At 44.2% G+C, this 13173-nt stretch overlaps 1 protein-coding gene across 3 annotated transcripts in view; it reads right to left on the bottom strand.

Moving 5' to 3' along the window:
* The window catches only part of TSPAN18 (tetraspanin 18), a 177446-nt gene that overhangs the window by 37105 nt on the left and 127168 nt on the right, over window positions 1–13173 (bottom strand). For 2 of the 3 annotated variants that reach the window (XM_073348075.2, XM_073348078.2), the window contains one exon: window positions 2416–2571. The exons of the other annotated variant lie outside the window; for it this stretch is intronic. The gene's annotated coding sequence lies outside the window, so the exon portion shown is untranslated. The remainder of the gene's footprint in view (window positions 1–2415; window positions 2572–13173) is intronic. 3 annotated transcript variants of the gene reach the window in all.

Here is a 13173-nt window from a genome sequence, read left to right as displayed (position 1 = left end):
TCCCTGTGAAACAGACTCTTTCAGGTTAATCACTATGATTTAGTCATGAAGGCAAATTATAGCAAGTGTAAAACCACAGGGCCTAGGGTGACCAGATAGCAAGTGTAAAAAATCGGGACGGTGGTGCGGGGTAATAGGTGCCTATATAAGAAAAAGCCCCCAAAATCGGGACTGTCCCTATAAAATCAGGACATCTGGTCACCCTACCGGGCCTGAGACTCAAACAGGAAGAGATTTAATTAGTGTTTCTGGGAGAAACACAGGGAGTGTCAGAGTTATGGATGATGCCACGTCTCCTTGTTTGGAAGGCTCGATCCCAAGGCCACCCTGCCTTGTCTTGGTAAGCACGTACACATTCGACACACTGTCTTATCATGTCACACAACTCCTCACACCACTGCAGCAAGTTTTCCTGATCCGCTTCCTCCTCATTCCCAAACCTTTGCTTTGAGCTCAGTTCCCTGGAAGGGTCTTTGATTAAGGCAGAGGTGGGCAAACTATGGCCTGTGGGCCGAATCTGGCCTGTCAGGGCTTTGGATTCGGCCCGAGGGATTGCCACCTGCCGTGGCGCTGAGGGGTTAAGGCAGGCTCCCTGCTTGGCCTGGCCCTGCGCCGCTCCTGGACCCGGCTGGCACCATGTCCCTGCGTCCCCCGTGTCCGTGTGTGGGCAGGGGTGGGGACAGTGGGCTGGGGAACCGCAGCCAATGGGCGCTTCAGGAGAGGTACCTGCAGGCAAGGGCAGCGTGTGGAGCCCTCTGCCCCCCCCCTCCCCCAGGGGCCATAGGAACGTGGTGCTGGCCGCTTCTGGGAGCGGCGCGGGGCCAGGGCAGGCAAGGAGCCTGTCTTAGCTCCGCTGTGTGCCGCTGCCACTCCAGAGCCGCTCAAGGTAAGCGGCGCCGGGCCAGAGCCCACACCCCGAACCCCTCCTGCACCCCGCACCCCAACCTCCTTCCCTGAGGCCCCTAAACCCTTGCCACAGCCCGCACCCCTCCTGCACCCCAACCCCCTGCCCCGAGCCTCCTGCCGCACTCCTCCTGAACCCCAACCCCCTACCCTGAGCCCCCTCCCACACTATAGATTCCTAGACACTTCATAGAGCAGGGTTAAAGGCCAGGTGATTGGCTTTTGGGTCATGTAGTGACAAGGCATCCTGATACAGCAGATCATCAGTTCAACCAGCTGTTGTCAGTCCTTCCCCCCCATATGTGCTGTCTGTGCAGGATGTAGGGAAATGGATACACACACAAGGTCCACATGCCCCTTTGAGGGGCAGGCAGCAGCTAGGGGTCATGTCCCTTCTGGATGTTTGCAAGAGGTCAGTATCTTTATGGTGGAAAAGGAAGGGGAGATATTTTGGTGGATCTGGCCCAGTTTAATCTTAAACCCTCACTAACTCTGCCTGACAGGAAGGCTTCGAAAAAAAGGTGACCCATATGGTATTTTGATAGTATTGGCGCTTGCATGGGCTATCAGCCCCGTTCATTATCCTGTAACTGTAGCCACTGTATAAATAACTAATTGCACTGGAATTTTATGGCTCTTACATAGCAGTCATCACTGTGATATGAAAACATTACTGCATGTAAATCCAATTAGATTCCAGAGTGCACTGTGTAAGTACAATTGGACCCCATGGAGCAGTGTTGAGAAGACTGCACAAGGCCATGGAACTAGATACTAAATTACAGTCAATCTAGCTCCTCTTTAGTTGCATTAAAATACTAATGTCACTATAATAAAGGCCCGTTTCCTGTGACAACTGCCTCCCCTTGCAACACTGAAGCCAAGTGAAGTTGCTGCACTGCCTGATGGCATTTAACTGCTCTGCACAGCTAATTTTGTGAGGTCCCTAGGAGCACACAGATGCCTTAAAACATTAACCGGATAGACTCTTCTTAAATATTAAACACCACCCCAATCCCCCTATGATTTTAATTTAAACTGAGCTACAACTAAAGCCGTTCTCACTGTTTCCTTCACAAGCACAGCATTCTGGGCAACAGTTCAGCAGTCCTGGGTCTCTTCTGGTTCCTGTCTTTCTACTGTTAATCAAGTCAGAATTCTGCAACAAAGTGACCATGTATGCCTTGTCCCAGAAACTCTGGTCACAAGTGTTCCATCATTTGGACTGAATCATTAGGGAACATGGGGAAGGGAGAGTAGGGGCTGGGTTGAAACACTTAGGGGTGTGTGTAATAAATAGCAGCAGCTCTGGAATATAAATAATATGTATAATTTTTGCTTTATGTTTCCAAAGCACTATGCTAGGAAGCATTGAATGGAGTTTAATAAACAACAACAATACTTACGAAAATCTTACATAATACTTTTCACACCAAGATCTCAAAGTGGTTGTCAGAGAGCATGCTCCCACAGCCTGCATCTCACTTTACAAGCATTTCTGCATAGGCTCACCATAGTGTGCTCTATTTACAGTAGGTCTTCTACAGCTTGAAGCTTCTGCCTATATTGTTCTTCAGACAGACCCATCCCATCTAAAATGCAGTGTTGCCAATTCTCATGATTTCGTCATGAGTCTCCTGATAATTGTTTTTCTTAAAGCCCCAGCTCCTGCAATTAAATGGAAATGTGATGATGTCAGTCTTCATTCTTAAAGAAAAAGTATGTTTCTAACCCTCACAGCTGTGGAGAAAGCTTCAGAATGCGACCGCAGTGCACCCTAAAGGTTCAAAGAGCAGAAGGCAAATACAAAGAACACCAGATCTATTATTTTACATAATCTCATGATTTAAAAGCCAATCTCATGATTTTGGGGGAGCCTAACATTAGTTTTGAACATTTGGGGTTGGCAGCACTGAAAATGGCCACCTTTACAGCATCATACTCAGCCATATAATTAGCTTACGCTTCTCTCCAGAGGTAGGAAGTCAATCAGAAGGCCAATACCCTCTTCTCCCAGCCCACTGCTGAAGTCACCTTCTTAAACATTAACAAAAAGGCATCGGGGTCATCTGTTGGGCTCATTTTGCACTGTCCCATGCCCATCATTCTGTTATCATTCCTTACTGGGGGGCACACCATTTTCTCCAAGAACTGTCATTGCACCTGCGATTGGCCTAAAATCAACTTGCCAGGACAACAAGGATGGTCTCCCCTGCTGCTGGGTCTGTTGAAATTCCTGGAGAGTTTTATGTAACTCCTTTTTCTGTTCAACTATCCAGTGCACAAGTTCTTCCATGGTGCTCGCTCCGCTGTGCCTTCTGGGTGACTTTCCTTTCTGGCCTTTCTCCTACACCAGAAGGGGAATATCCCAGACAAGCCCTGACTTTTCACAGAGTATGCTTTACCACACCCTGCATCTCGCTTTGCAAGCAGTGCTCACACCTATGTAGGTTCACCACAGTGTGCTTTATTTACAATTTTTTTTTGTGCAGTTTTCTGTCCCCACAGTCCAAGTCTTTCCCCAAGCTTCACCCTATTCCCTAGGTACAGGGTGAGAGATAGTGGGGAGACCTCACCCCTCTGAGATCCTGGGTTTCTTTTCCCTTCCTTTTCCTCGCACCTCCCCCCCACCCACTTTCAACCATCCCTAACTGATGAGCAGAATCCCCTTATTAACTGGTTAATCATAGAATAATAGAATATCAGGGTTGGAAGGGACCTCAGGAGGTCATCTAGTACAATCCTCAACCTAAATCATCGCAGCCAGGGCTTTGTCCAGCCTGACCTTAAACCCTCAAAGGAAGGAGATTCCACCACCTCCCTAGGTAATGCATTCCAGTGCTTCACCACTCTCCTAGTGAAAAAGTTTTTCCTAATATCCAACCTAAACCTCCCCCAATCACCCAGTCCTTAATTAGTTATCTCCCCAATTCAGCCCTTGCAGGGAAGCTTACAGCCTTAGGCTACTCCCACTCTGTCAAAGTGCCTTGCAAAAGAAGATAAATATCATTATCCCCATTTTACTGATGAGCAAACTGAGACCGAGAGAGAGGAAAGGTCTTGCCAGGTTAATGGTAGAATCAGGAACAGAACTCAGGGATACTGACATACAGTACAGCACCCTACTCCCTCAGACCACACTGACGCCAGCCCCAGGCCCACTGATGTTTCTGTTATTTCCTTGAGAAACAATCTGGCCCATTCATTACATTTTCTGGAGAACACTTTCTTTTCATGGAAGACGGCTATTTAGGTATCTAAATATAGATTTAGATCCTAACTTTGGGCACCCAGGTTAGAAAATGTTGGCCTTCAAGAACAGACCAAATTCACCCTGGGTGCAAGTTACTAGAATTGCATCAGGAGTGAATTTGACCCAACGGCTCTAAAGGCAACAAGACATGACATATCATAATTCCACGTACTTCTGGTGCAGAAATGCTCTGTGTGCTTCCTAGGGACTCCCAAAACTTAGAGCGCTTGACATCACACACAAACACTCTTCCACTTCTTCTGTTAGCCTAAACAGATCTTACTTTTATAGGGACTGACTCCTTGACACTCTCTTCTGCTCCCCTTCCCTCTAATTTCCAATGATTCAGTCTTCTTTGGTTTGGAGTAAATGCCTCAGTATCTTGCCGAGCTGATGACTGTTTGCAAGATGCAGTAATCCATCCAAAAAAAAATAAATACATAGGGCAGTTGCTGTGGCAACCTTGTGCACCACAAACCATGAATTTTAATCTCTTAAATTCCCTGATACTTTTCAGGCCAGAGGGAGGGGAAATCATTGATTTTTAAGGCAAACAGGCAATCAAAAGGGAGTACACTACGAGCCACAGACTCTTCTGCCTAGCACAACTTGTTAATGCCCTCTGTGCTCCTCCCCCGAAAAAGCCGCAATAAACAGACTCATTTTCTGGCAGGGGCTTTGGGACCCCATGCTCTTGTTACCTGCTTTAATACAGAACAGTGCTATGGAACAGGATGGTCACTTTGTTTTTAATGGTTTCACCAGGAGGAGGTAAAAACAAATACCTATTGTGATGGAAAGCTGTGTAGACCCAAAAACATATTCATGCGAACACAGGGCTGTGGTCGTGTCCCTCCCAAATCACAAAAAAGAACAAGAGGGACATCTCTAAAGTTTCTCTAACTCCAGTCTATTTGCACTACCATAATCAGAACAAACAGAACCAAACCATCTCCCAAGTTTAACTGACCCACCGTCAGCACTCCACAATGAAACCTTCACCTCAATAACAATTAACTGATGATTCAGCCCAATTGTTGAGCAGTAGTGTCCTGCATGCAATACACAGCACATGCCTTGGAGCCAAGGAGTTGCTAGTTGGAGCCATAAAGCAGATTGCCTACCCTTTGGAGAACTATCAGACAAAAAGCTGAAAAAACAGAACACGTACATTGCCTTATTTAGAAAGATCTTTGGCTCTTTACGTGTTGTTGGAGTGCTCTGAATATCATCACACACATCTCACTGTAGTAAGATGCCAACTTCCTATTCATAGCATGGCATATACTGAGCAATTTCAATTCCCTTCTCCAGATTAAGGAGCAAAGGATGTGCATTTGCCATACTAACCAAGGGATCTATTCGCCCCTTGATATGCATGTATAACTTCCTATTAGTGTTGCTGGGAATTATACACATGCTTCAGGAAGAGAACATACCCCCAACAAGTCGTAGGTCTTTCTACAGATTGTGCCAGGATTCCAGTTGCACACAGACATTTTGGCTGGGATCTTCAAACCCAGGCCTGCACGGAAACTAATAAATTCATTGCATATGAAAACCAATTGAGTTCCCTGCAGTCAGCACCATTCCAGTGCACACCAAGTGAATTAGCAATGATGGGACACTTAAAGTGAAGTGGATTGATATGTATTTGTAATTATGATCTGAAGAGCAGCAGAGATTGCCAAGAATGATGGAGACAGAGCTTTGGCAGAGCTTTGGTTAGTTAATTGGAGGACTAATAGTCTTTTTAATAATTTTTAATACCAAATAAACACAACTCTCAGTACATAAACTATTTATAAAAAGTGAAGCACATGCCCTCTCTCTACTCTAGATGGTGCCTACACTGATGTTAAAGCAAAATAGAGAAACAAGTCTGAAATGCAAAGATTAGCGACCATCCCAAAACCTTGTAATAAAACAACTACGGATCAAAAAAACCTTCATGTTTAAATGGATGAGTTTGATCATTCTGAACACAGGCAGAATGAATTCATTACAAAAATAACATTATCAGAATTTTTTGGTATTTATCTTTTCTGAAGTTCTAAATACCCTTTATTATTAATAATAGTAGTGTATTAGTAAGATTTATTCCTCCAGAGCTGTTCTGGGAGCCCCACAAAACACAGACAAGCTTCCTCCCCTGAGGGGATAATAATTTAGAATTAAGATATGACATAAGAAATGAAGAATGATTCAGGTGACTGAGGTGGCACTGACTGAGTTTGATTGGTAGGAGATGAACCAGCAAATAAATATACCATAAAATCCATTGTGTTCAAGCACAGAAGATTCAGTGCCACTGTAAATGGCCCCTGTAACTTACTCCATGACAAGCCAAGGAGACAGTGGTCTTAAAAACAACTGGAATTGATTACAGCCACCTGGCCTGAATTAGGCAAGGGTACAACCCCTCTCCACAACAAGATTTACTACAGGTATTTCTAACTCTATTCAAGAAAGAAAGTCAAAATAGATATATAGATATAGATAACCATGACTGAAGCCCACCGCCCAGGTTCAGAAGTTTTCCAGGAAAATAAACTGGAGTTGATATATTTAGGCCCTTCATCTTGGTATGTTAAGATATATGAGTTATTGAATGTTCCCTTCTCCACCTTCCCCTAAAAGAGATGTCTAACGCAACCACTGGTGTAATGTACAATGAAGGGTCCCAGACAGCCAGCAAAGAATTCTGTTGTACCCAATAGGAGTATAGATTGAGTACAATTGGAATAAAGACTTCAAGATTTGGCCCCTAAGTGCTTTGGCATCCCTTAGGGTGACAAGCGCTATCGAGATACAAAAGATCAGTGCTGGTCAGTTTGCTGCTTTCCAGACATCTAGGGTTTTTGGGTGTCTTTTTTTAACCTGACCATGACCTTATTTTGAACGTGCCTAGTTTACCTTTTCTGGGGAGGGGATTCCTTAATTTATGGCACTTGCAACAGGAAAATGAACATGGCTGCTTGGTATGGAAGGTACTTTTAATGCACAAATATTACAGTAGAGGTTATTCTGGAATGTGTCCTGGTTTACCCTCCTATTTTCACAGGCACCTAATGATTGTCCTAACAGCATCTCTCTCTGAAGTCGTAATAAGCTTACAAATGAACCCATTCAGCACACATTAAAAAGTAAGAGATGCTCCTTTGATTATAGTCTTTGTGGAAATCTCTGATCATTTGTTTTGGTGCTGCACAACAGCAATTAGGATGTGCTGCTGGGAGCCTATTCAGCGGACAGGAGCTGTGGGTTTTGGAGACACCTTAGAGTGCCATGGCAACAAATTCACCTCCACTTCTCGGAGCATAAATCACTGGAATTCTTGCTGCCATCAAGGCGAGCCGAGCACACTCCACCACTTCCAGGAATTAAGAAATAAAAGGGGCCTAATTAAGCTGCTCCTACAAAAGCCTTAACCATGTTTATGAAGCGTCACGACAAGCTGCGCACTTCAGCTCCAATAAATCAGGCTGCTAACGTTGAAGTGAACATAGGGCTTCCTTTGTTGTGCTGCTGTAATGCTGCATCCTCAGGGTTCAAAGCAGCATCTGCTTCATTTAGTCTGCAGAGTGTCTCTTGAATTTCTGCAGTAAAGTGACACCACTTAAGAGAGTGGTGCATCAACTGTAATGCTCAGACATAGCAGGCATCTCTTTCACATTCCTGGGAAAGTTTGCTTAGTAGCAAGAGGACTGCTGCTGCATTCTAGTGCAGTTGTTCTCAAACTAGGGCCACCGCTTGTTCAGGGAAAGCCCCTGGTGGGCCGGGCCAGTTTGTTTACCTGCAGCGTCCACAGGTTCAACCGATCGCGGCTCCCACTGGCTGCGGTTCGCTGCTCCAGGCCAATGGGGGCTGTAGGAAGAGTGGCCAGCACATCCCTCGGCCCACGCCGCTTCCCGCAGCCCCCATTGGACTGGAGCAGTGAACCGCAGCCAGTGGGAGCCACGATCAGCCGAACCTGCAGACGTGGCAGGTAAACAAACCGGCCTGGCCCACCAGGGCCTTTCCCTGAACAAACGGCGGTCCTAGTTTGAGAACCACTGTTCTAGTGTTTTCAGAAGTAACTGTATTCACTTTTTTGAATGAGGATAGTGGGTTGGGTTCTGCTGGGCAGTGGCAGCTTACTCCCTTTGCTACCTCCAAAAGGAAACTGAGATATCCTTGCATAACCCAATGTGCAGAGAAAGAACTGTGTGTCCTCTTCGAAATGTCCTTACTCCTTAAGCATATAAGGCCTGATCCAAATCCAATGGATTTTTCTGGGCATTGGATCAGTCTCAAAGGACTTGCCTTCACTAGGAAAAAAAGATGTGTTCTCAACTCGAATTAGCCAACAGGAGGGAAAATCCTAGTGAAAACAAGACCCTGCCTTGACGTCACTAGGATTTTACCTCATATTAACTAACTTGTGTGCAGAGCACATTTTCCTAGTGAAGACAAGGCCACAGAGAAGAACTATATCATCTCCCAGAAACATCCTTATACCTTAAGCATAGAGTTCCTAAGCAGGATTCAAGAAGGCAGGCACTGAGTGAAATTCAGTCCTAAGTACTGGGTCAGCACAAGGCCTATGTGAGGCCTAGGTAGTGCAGAGGTCATCCCATGGACTTCTGCAAAGGGGTGAATTTCACCCAAAGAGAAGTATTGTCTCCTCTCAGACAGCTAATGGTCTACACAGAGCACTTACACTTTGGCTTTAAACAAACAAAAAACCTCAGTACTGAACAGAAAGACGAATACCATTTCTTCCCAAGGAGACTTGCTGGGGTTAAAGCACAATATAGCCTTTCAATCAGAGGCTTGTGAAACATTTCTCAGCATGGTGGTTTATACACTGCAGAAGTCAAGGGAGACTTTGTTTTAAATATTGGGAGCTCCTCAGAGAAAGGACAGTGTCTTCTTTTGTGTTTGGAAACTGCTTAAGAGTGAGCACATTTGTTTGGCTCTCCTTTAATCTAAATAATACATAACAAAAACAGTGGAAGCCTCCTCTCTAGAAATACCTAAAACCAGACTGGGAATAGCATGGGGCAAAGCCTGAACCAACATCAGTCATAAAAAAACACATAAGGACAGGTATGGGCCAACAGAACTATATGGAGTTTCTTTTTTTTAAAAAAAAGTAACCAGTGAGTGAGTGAGAGAAAATGTGTGTGTGAGAGGAGAATGCCCTGGATACAGATGAAATTTAATTTTCACATTCTTGATTATTGTGCCATCTGCTATGAGAAGAAGACTGGAAGCAGGGAATGTAAAATATGTCTAATTGGAATCAACATGACATTACTTGCCCCAAAGTAATAATGGTTAGGGCAAGATTTGAAACATTAGTCAGGAGGCAGCAAACATGTCCATAAAGCAGAAGAAGAAACACATTGTCACTGAATGAAAGGTGAGGGGAAGGGGGGGTGGCGCCTTCCTCATTAGACCCAACACAAGGAAGGACATAAGTCAACTATTAACTGCCAGCAATTAGGAAGAAATGCACCCCATGGGCATGTGAGTCCATAAATATCCATTATAGAGTTTTTTGTACCTTCTTGTGAAACACCTGGCACTGGCTACGGTCAGAAAGAGAATCTGGATCCGTGATCCAGTCTGACATTTCCTATGTTGCTGAATCATCTACCAGGACCTGCATCAGTTTCAGATCTGGAAACATTGTTATGGAGAACAGCAATTTTTATGCAGTTGTATAATTTAAAAACAGGACATTCCACAGGACCCATAGGAGATATGACTGAAAAGTTCCCCTGGGATCATACAGCCCAACCTCTGCATCAGTCAGGAAGGGTCTAAATGATCTGTGAAATAATGAAAGACTTAAATAGTTAATCTTTACCACGAGTGGAGCCTTAATCTCAGTTCAGTTGTGTCTCTTTTCTCGCTCAACACGCAATTTGAAAGCAATTCTGCCGCCTGCTAAAACATTGTTTTTAATTTTTGTAAGTATCAAAACCAGATTTGGAGGGTGATTGGCCTAGGTTTAGGCTGAAGTGTGTGGAGAGCAGCAGGATGTTTTGGTATGTTTTGAGAGCAGAAAGAATGCCCTTTTTGAGAACTCTCCCAGTCAGATCGCACAGTTGTTGTTACGCCTCTTCCTAGGACAAGGGAAGTTGGCTCAGGCAATGTAACATTCAACTGTTCCATCACTACTGCTGGAAGGGGGGGGGGAGGGTTAAATTTCAAACATTAAAAGGGAAACTAAAATGCTTTACAAACATAAAACTTACTCCTAGATCAAGTCTCTGCATCATCTGCTGTACAAATGCATTTTAAGATAAAATATTTTACAATTTTTGTTTACTTAAAATATGAAGTCACCACTTTGCATTTTCCTTGCTAGAGTGGATTACACCAAATCCACTTAGAATGGCAATGGTCTGAAGCAGCAGCAAGGTCAAGTGGCTTGAGCACAGGCTTGGGAGTCAGGAATTCTGGGTTCTATTCACAGTTCTGACAGTGACTCACTGTGTGACCATGGACAAATCACTTTAAGTTAGTTTTGTCTCAGTTTCCCAATCTATAAAATGGGGGTTAGTAATAACTTCCTCCCAGGGAGTTTGAGAGGCTTAATTCAGTAATATTTGTTAAATGCTTTGAGATTTCTAATGAAAAGCACTAGGGAAGGGCAATAAAGCTCCCAGGAGCACAGGATTCAAAATGTGGATTAAAAAAAAAGCTTTTCAAATGACCTTCACTATAGTTTAGAATGCCACTATACAAGTTAATTCCTTCATACAAACTGAATGACAAATTGCTTTAGGAAGCAAAAAAAGGGAATGTGACAATTTTCCCCACTCCAGGATGGAGATTATTTTGTTTTATTTATGGTCTTGTTCAGCAGTTTAGCAGGAAAGAAATGGTAGCAGCAGCAAGTGTTATATCAGCAATTACCCTACCAAGGGAAACCATTGTAACTAAGCTCTAAGTGATAGATAACTAACTAAGTGATAGATAAGAAAAAAATGGAAGCCTTCTACCTAAGCTCTGCTCACAATCCCTAAGCAACTCAGTTGCTGCTACAGTGATCAGTATTGAAATAATATTAACATTTAGAGTTTGATTCTGAAAGCTCTCTGCTTGCAGAACTCATACTGAAGTCAACAGGAGTTCCTTGCACAGAAGGCTTGTGGAATCACACCATTATATCATCATTAGGTTCCAGAATTAACACTTTATTGCTATGAATGGTGACACAGTGAACTACCTGTTCTCTGTATATGTAGGGCATGATGGAGCTGAGGTTCTTCATCACGTAGAATCCTCAGATGACTCCGATGACTTTGGGGGCAGATGCTCAGTTGGTAGTGGTGAGCTCCAGTGGCCTGGGAAAGCACTCAAACATTTTGCCAAACTTTCTGAAGATCCTCTTCACAATCCACTTATGCTGCATGGTCAATGTTCACACAATTCAAAGGGAAAACCAGAGCTTGTTATGTTGTTGTAGGTCTGTAGGAATAGACTAAGCCACCGGAGCGGGGCCATGGGGTTGGAGTCAGCCAGAACCTGTGGGGTGTCATTGGGTTCTAGTGGTAAGAGAAATGAGGAAAAGTAGACCACTGACCTGTGCAGTAAAAGAGCTGCTGCCATGCTGAGAGTTGGGAAGTGTGTGAGGAGGAAATGGCATCCTCATCCAAATCTTAAAGAAGGATCTGGGTTTGATTTTCAACCCAAGCTGTTATTTGAGATTTCACCTTCATATTTGGAGCCATTGTCTTCTTCCAAGCTATTAAGCTGAATCCATCCAATTCATTTAGCTTGTGCCCAAGGAAAGGTCCAGCGTAGGGTCTTGAGGGGTGACAGGCAAAAGCAACATAGCAGTGAAATGTTAATGGTCTGAAAGGAAACAATGTTTTCCTTTCACAGCTATGGCATGCATGTTCCTCTTTCCCCCTCAGAGAGCATCTGCAAGTAGCAAGAGACCAGCAGCAGTGTCAGGGCTAAAAGATGTTGGTTGTTGCAATTGACCCTGGAGGGAGGGCCATGTGTATGCCAGATGTCACCGACCTGCTACCTTTTATCATGTGACTACATACCAGCCACAAGAGAGAGTGCTACAGGGGGCTACTAGACTGCCAGTTGTCCCTCACTGGCAGCAGATTGCATTAGGTCCTCAAAGGGGTCAGCAGAAGTGTGAGTGTCCCAAGGGCATCAAGGGTCAAAAAGTTCAGGCTCTTGATTGCTAATAAAATCTTGAGGGGTTGTTTCTGCTTTTAGAAAACACAGGGCTTACAGCTGCTCTCTCACAAGTAGCTCAGAAATGGGAACCAGCCTTTCAAACAAAATTGATTTTCTTGAGGATTTTAACTGTACACTCTCACTCAGCTCACTTTGAATATTATTCATACAGAGAGAAAAACTCCTTTCAGTTGAGAGACAGTTCAATATTCACTCCCATCCCATGGGAGAGAGGGCCTCACTAACTTTCTGGTGACACACATGAACTGCTACTCTGGATACCAGATGCACTAATTATTAATTAGCCCTAAAAATAATTTTGGTCTGCTTCCGCTTATCAGCACCACCCTTACTCTACACTAGGAATCCATTTTAATGTCCACTAGTGAGAACAGCAAAACCAAGTGCTCTAGCGACAGATGTGCCGCGACTAGACAACAGAATAAATACTGGAGATATACAGGTAGACACTGTCTTGTTGAGAGACGTACAATGGGAGCTGTAGTTTAATGAGTCACACACCTACTAATTTCTATCCACTCTGTTTCCAGTGTGCCTATCATTTGTTGATTGGTATCTGCTCACAAAGAGCGGGATGGCCTTGGGCCACGTTGCAGAATTCTGAGGCACACTTGGTTTGCAGGCTATGCTTTGTCCACTATGACATTAGTGTTTCTACTCACTATGGCTGAATATGTGTAAGTGACAGAGTTAGTTTCCCCTCTTTCAGCCTGATGAGCCCCGAAAAGGGATGAAGAATTAAGATGTGGTGTTTCTACGGAGAGCTGCACAGCTGGTGAAAACAGTGCAGGCTCTTCTTG

This window comes from Lepidochelys kempii, chromosome 6, assembly GCF_965140285.1.
Source record: "Lepidochelys kempii isolate rLepKem1 chromosome 6, rLepKem1.hap1, whole genome shotgun sequence".
NCBI classification, from domain to species: Eukaryota; Metazoa; Chordata; order Testudines; family Cheloniidae; genus Lepidochelys; species Lepidochelys kempii.
This window is presented reverse-complemented; position numbering and strand designations above follow the sequence as displayed.